Source organism: Gekko japonicus, unplaced genomic scaffold, assembly GCF_001447785.1.
Source record: "Gekko japonicus isolate JY-2015 unplaced genomic scaffold, Gekko_japonicus_V1.1 scaffold2254, whole genome shotgun sequence".
In the NCBI taxonomy this organism is placed as follows: Eukaryota; Metazoa; Chordata; class Lepidosauria; order Squamata; family Gekkonidae; genus Gekko; species Gekko japonicus.
Genome location: NW_015163672.1, coordinates 53,503 through 59,414, shown reverse-complemented (window position 1 = coordinate 59,414; position 5,912 = coordinate 53,503).

Here is a 5,912-nt window from a genome sequence, read left to right as displayed (position 1 = left end):
ACTTTTTGCATTTTTGTGCACACGTGGGGACTGGCCCACGTGTGCACAAACCTCCCCCTCCCCCCCACCTGCCCCCTCCGTGCTGATTTAGCGATCCGCACGGAGGGGGCAAGTTGGCTATTAGATATATAGATTACCTGCCTACCATTTTTCTTCTCACCTTGACACAGAAAGTACTCCATCTTTCTGTGTTATACCTCTGAGGATGCCAGTCACAGCTACTGTCGAAAATTCAGGTTCTACGATGCCAAGACCATGGGCACACAGCCCGGAAAATCTACAGCAACTAAAGACTACAGATACTCTAATACAACAGACTTCAGAAACCCTACCAGTTTCAGAGACAGGCATATTTTTATTTCTTGTTTTGTGCTTATGCCACATGGTACAAGCCTGGATCACTGTAGATTACTGTAGCAGTGGCCTATATCATCTGTGGGGGTAGTGTGCCAACTCCAGGTTGGGAAATTCCTGGAGATTTTTGGGGAGTGGAACCTGAGGACAGCAGAGTTTGGGGAGGGGAGGACCTCAGCAGAGTACAATGCCATACGGTTCACCCTCCAAAGCTGTCGTTTCTTCCAGAGGAACATTTCTTCGTAGTCTGGAGATCAGTCATAATTCTGGGTGATCTCCAGGCCCCACCTGGAGGTTGGCAGCTCTGGTGGGAGACCTATCTTTTCCCTTGAGTTAGAATTCAATCCCTGCTCACAATAATTTGTTATTACTCATGTTCCTCCTCCTCCTCCTCCTCCTTCTGCTGTCTCCCCCACCATTGAAATTTATGGCCAAACCAGATAATACACAACAGGTATCTGAGCCCTTTCCCCACTGGATTTTTAAAAAATGAAACACAGCTTCCAATGGATTCCTGTTTTAGCAGAGAGACAGCTGGGGAAGGGGCTACTTTTGCCGCCTACTCAGAATAATGTTTCCATTCAGCATTGCCCACCTCAAGATGATTTTCTTTTGGATGGGAGAAAAGATCATGGAAACCTAAGTATTTCCTCCTGGCGGTGAGCAGGCAGTTGGGAAGGGGGAGAGATTTTTGAGTGGGAGAAGGGAAAGGATTAAACTGCCTCTTCCTTATGATTTAGAACATTTCTACCCTGACTCTCCAAGAATTTTTTTATGAAAGGCAGCTAAGAACAACTAATAGGCAGCCAATAATAAAAATAAAACAAACAACATGAAAAGTACAAGGACTAATAAAATCCCAACAATACAACACTCAGCAATAAAACAGCAATCAGCAAGAAATGCGCAATAATATTTTTTTCCAGGCTGTAAAGAGCAGGTTCAAAGACCAAAGGTGGGCAAAAATTATCCAATATCCTTGATGAAGAGAAATGCTTTCACCCAGTGCCTAAATGCCAATAAAACAGGCACCATTCAAGCATCTACGAGGAAGGCCTTCCACGGTGGGGGAGCCATCCCTGAGGATGCCTGGCCCCTGGCTCACCTCACTTCGGAGGGCGTGGGCCCTGTTAGTAGGGCTTGTGATGATGATCGTGGAGGTGCCAGGTCTGGGTTGAGAAATTCCTGGAGATTTTGGGAGTGGAACTTCAGGAGGATGGAGCTTGGGGAAGAGAGAGACCTCGGTGGGGTATTATGCCAGAGAGTCCTCCTTCTAAAGTGGCCATGTTCTCCAGAGCCAATCTCTCCAACCTAGAAGCCATTTGTAGTCCCAAGAGATCTCCAGCTACCCCTGGAGACAGGGAGCTGTCTCTTAATTGGCAGGCAAGACCGTATTCCATTCTTTCTCCCCTCATGTTGGTTTTCATTGACATGTTTCACACTTCACTTGTCTATTGTCTTAGATTGTAAATCCCTTGGGGGAGGGAACCTGTCTTTTTCTGTTTACGCTTCTCTAGTATCAGGTATATATTTCTATCCCAGCTATTTACATTACTCTTCTGATAACTAAATTACATAATAATTCTCTTGCCCTCCTAACTTTTCTAGCAATTTGATCTGATTGACAGTAGGTAGAGTCCTTTGAAAACTAACTGGGAAATGTTTCTTAGTCTTTTCATTCCCTCCAAGTCCCATAAACTTTTTGTCCAACGAGGAACCTCCAAATGTGCCTTGAAATCTTAAAAAAACTGGACATCTGCAGAATTTCTCCAGTGTCACATCTGTCCGACATCTTTTTAAACTTTCTATTGAAGAGAAAAGTCCATACAAGAATTGGAGTAGATTCCCCACTGTCTCAGATTGGTTTTATTGAACAGGGGTTGAAAAGATGTGGAATTTCATATTTGGACGTTTAAATAAGACAGATCTGGAGATGTTGTTGTAGTTCGGGATGCATTTCTAGCATGTGAGGAAATCAATACAGGGCATAACTAAACATACGTGTGTTACTTTAGTGAGACTCGCCTATCCACCAATTCTAGGTCAAGAATGAGGTAGTAAATGTGTGAGGTGACAGAATGGGCTGTACCACTTCAGACAGCAAGGGAAGGGGTCACAGTCAACCTTCCTCTGTGCAAAAGTGTCCTGCAAATAAAAACTTACATGTATTCTAGCCTTTCTTATGCCATGCTGGCTTCCCACTTACAAGGAAAACCTGGTAAGGGAATTTGGGCAGTGTGGTCTGAAGTGGTGGGATCCACCAGATCACCTCAGCTCTCTGACCCCTCCATTTGACAACCAGGCCGTGTTAAGAGACAAATGAAGTGATTTTATGGGTCTTTATTTCAGCACTGCGGCACTGTTTGTTGCTGGCACGTATCTTTCAAAAGAAAGCAAAAGAGAAAGAGGAATTTGGGAAATGGGATTCAGTTGTGGATGGCTGGGATACAAAGTGGGACTGTTTCAGAAAGAAAGAAAGAAAGAAAGAAAGAAAGAAAGAAAGAAAGAAAGAAAGAAAGAAAGAAAGAAAGAAAGAAAGAAAGAAAGAAAGAAAGAAAGAAAGAAAGAAAGAGTGCTTCTCTCAGGGACGTTAATGGTAAAATTTTGAGTGGATGGTAATGTTACACTGGAGTTTGCTCAATTTCATGAAATTGCGCAAACTCCAAAGCACGATGGAAGACAGGCCTGATGTGATGTGGTCCGTGGAGTTGCAAAGAGTTAGACTCCACCATGCAACTGAACAACAACAAAAGGCTCATTTCAGCATGTGTGGTACATTCACAAATGCTGCCCCCTCCCAAAAGTAGTGGAGCACGTTAAAAAAAGATCACAGTGTGATGCTCCGATACACTTCAAATTTGTCTTATTGACTAACAGTGGAAACAGTGTGATATTTCATACTTGCACAAAGTTATTTAATTGTTTTTGTTAAGAGCAGCAAGGTTATTAGGGTTCCTAACTCTACACTGGGAAATTTCTGGAGATTTTGAGGTGGAAGCCGGGGGGGGGCAGAGTTTGGGGAGAGGGAGGGCCTTGGAGAGGTAGAATGCCCTCTAGAGTCCCCCCTCCAAACCTGCCATTTCCTCCAGGGGAACTGCTCAGCTCCTATAGTTATACAAGGGCTATCTAAAGGCTGACATCCTGAAGTTGTGCAAAACTTAATAGATTTCATGTAGTTAGATGAACAGTTCAGAAGAGTGGCTCTTAGGTGGCTGGCCAGATGGGAGGTGTAGCAAAAAAGGGAGCAAAGCAAAGTTGCATGATGCTGTAAAGACCATAGAGATCTGGGGGGTTTCTAGCGCATCACAGCATCCTTTCTGAGCACAACTGGAAGTGACGTCACAACATTGCTTTCCACTCCTTATTTTTGCTTCTGCTGGGGTGAAGAGCGAGGGAGGGGGCCTGGAGCTGGGGGCATAAGCCTGCCAATCTGGTAAGGCCTAAAAGGGACCCATATTCCAATCACATCCAGGTTGGAATCCAGGACCATATCACCTCTGTGCTGAAATATCTGCACCAGCTGCTTGTCTGTTTCCAGGCACGATTCCAAGTGCTGGTTCTTATCTTCCATGATCCTGAATAACCGTGGCCCATCTACTTGAAGGACCACCTCCTCTACAACAGTCTAGCTTGTAACTTAAGATCCACTTCCCAAGCCCTTGCTTTTCGCGCTTAGGGTTGCCAACCACCACCACCCTGGTTTGGCAGGGGTCCCCCGCTTTTGGGGGGCTTTTACCCACCGCCGGCCAGCTGGCCACCAGGGGAAGCCCCGCCCCCAAGCCCCAACACTCGCAGCCACCCTTCTCTCTTGAGAGAGGGGAGGGAGAGGGGTGCGTGGAGGGGGTGGAACGCCAGCTCCTTTAAGTGCAGGAAGCCGGCATTTCCTGTGCACCAGATCTCTGTCGGGTGCACGAGGGAGGGAACCCCAGCTCTCTGCACTTAAAGGGGCCCCTTTAAATGCAGGGAGCCGGTGTTTCCCACGCACCCGATCTCTGCAGAGATTGGGTGCGCAGGGAGGGGGGAACACCAGCTCTCTGCACGTAAAGGGGCCCCTTTAAGTGCAGGGAGCCGGTGCTGCTGGAAGATTGGGCAGGTGGGTGGAGGGACATCCCCAACATGATGTCATCACGTCGGGGATGCCCTGACCCCTCCAGGAACACCCCTCAAAGTTCCCCGCTGGGGGTGAAGATAGGACTTGGCAACCCTATTTGCACTCCGGGTAGGGTTGTCAACTCCAAGTTGGGAAATACCTGGTGATTTGGGGAGGAGCCTGAGGAGGGCGGGGCTTGTGGAGGGGAAGGACTCCAGTGGGGTATAATGCCATAGAGCTCACCTTCCAAAGTGGCTATTTTCCCAAGGTGAACTGATCTCTGTCGCTTGGAGATTAGTTGTAATCCCAGGATATCTCCAGCCACCGCCTGGAGATAGGCAACCCTAGCTCCAGTCAGCAAATGTGCAGTGGGTACTGACTACAATCAGGGCTTTTTTAGTGGTGGCATCTTATCTTCAGGATGCCCTCCCCCCGAGACTTACCTGACCCCTTCCTGTCTTTTAGGCTCCGTGCCAAAACATTTCATTTTACCCCATCTTTTATTTAAAGGGTCTTATCTTTTTCAGTTGTTTTATTATCTGCTTCTAGCTTGAGGACTCCTTAATGTTTTTAGGGAGTTTCTATACCCAGCTCATTTTTAATATTGATACTTTATGTTGCTTGTATGATTTTATCATATTGTTTTTAGTTGCAAACTGCCTGCATATAAATATTCTAAATAAATACATAAATAAAACCAACATTCTTTTAAAAAGTGACTCCCCTTCTGAGTCATGCAGATACTGACAAACAAGAATGGCCTAAAGCTGAGAAGCGGAAAACAATTTATAAGCTATTAAGAGTGAAGATGGTAATACAGAGTGAACTACATTAAGTCATCTTAGACTTGTGAGCCTTTTGGTGGTAGCCGTGAAGGGTTTAATATTATTACTGTCACTGCTGCAAGCACGGACTTCTGAAGAGAATATTTCTTCCCCAGGTTCCAAAACTTCAGAAACTACATGGCAATCCTGATTACGCCTCAAGAGTGACATGGGTTTCCAGATCTCTCCTACCCTCCTCCATCTCTGCATCCATAACCTTTCCCATCCCGCTTAACTTGTCTGAGGACAGGCAGCACTCAGCAGGGAGAAGACTCTTTCTCCCTGCGTCTCTCTCCTCTTTCCCCAGCAGTGCCTTGAGCAATGTTTCAGCAGCATCTGAGGAACCAAGAGCCCTGGGAAATGTAGTTGCCAGGAACACCTCCAGGGGTTGTTTCCTACCGGAGCGCCCTGGAGCAGCGCTCCAGCAGAAACAAGCCCAGGCCCTGGAGAAGATCAGACAGGAAGGCCAGGCATGTCTCCCCGCCTCCCCTTCCTTATCCAGCCAGCCCTCCTTTCCCCCTGAGCCTCCCCCTGCACCTCACATTCTAACAGATGTTTCCAAAATACTAATCAAGATGCATGGGGCGGGGGGAGATTTTCTCTGGGTCCCACTTGCCTACCAATGCTGCGGCCAGGTCGGTGGG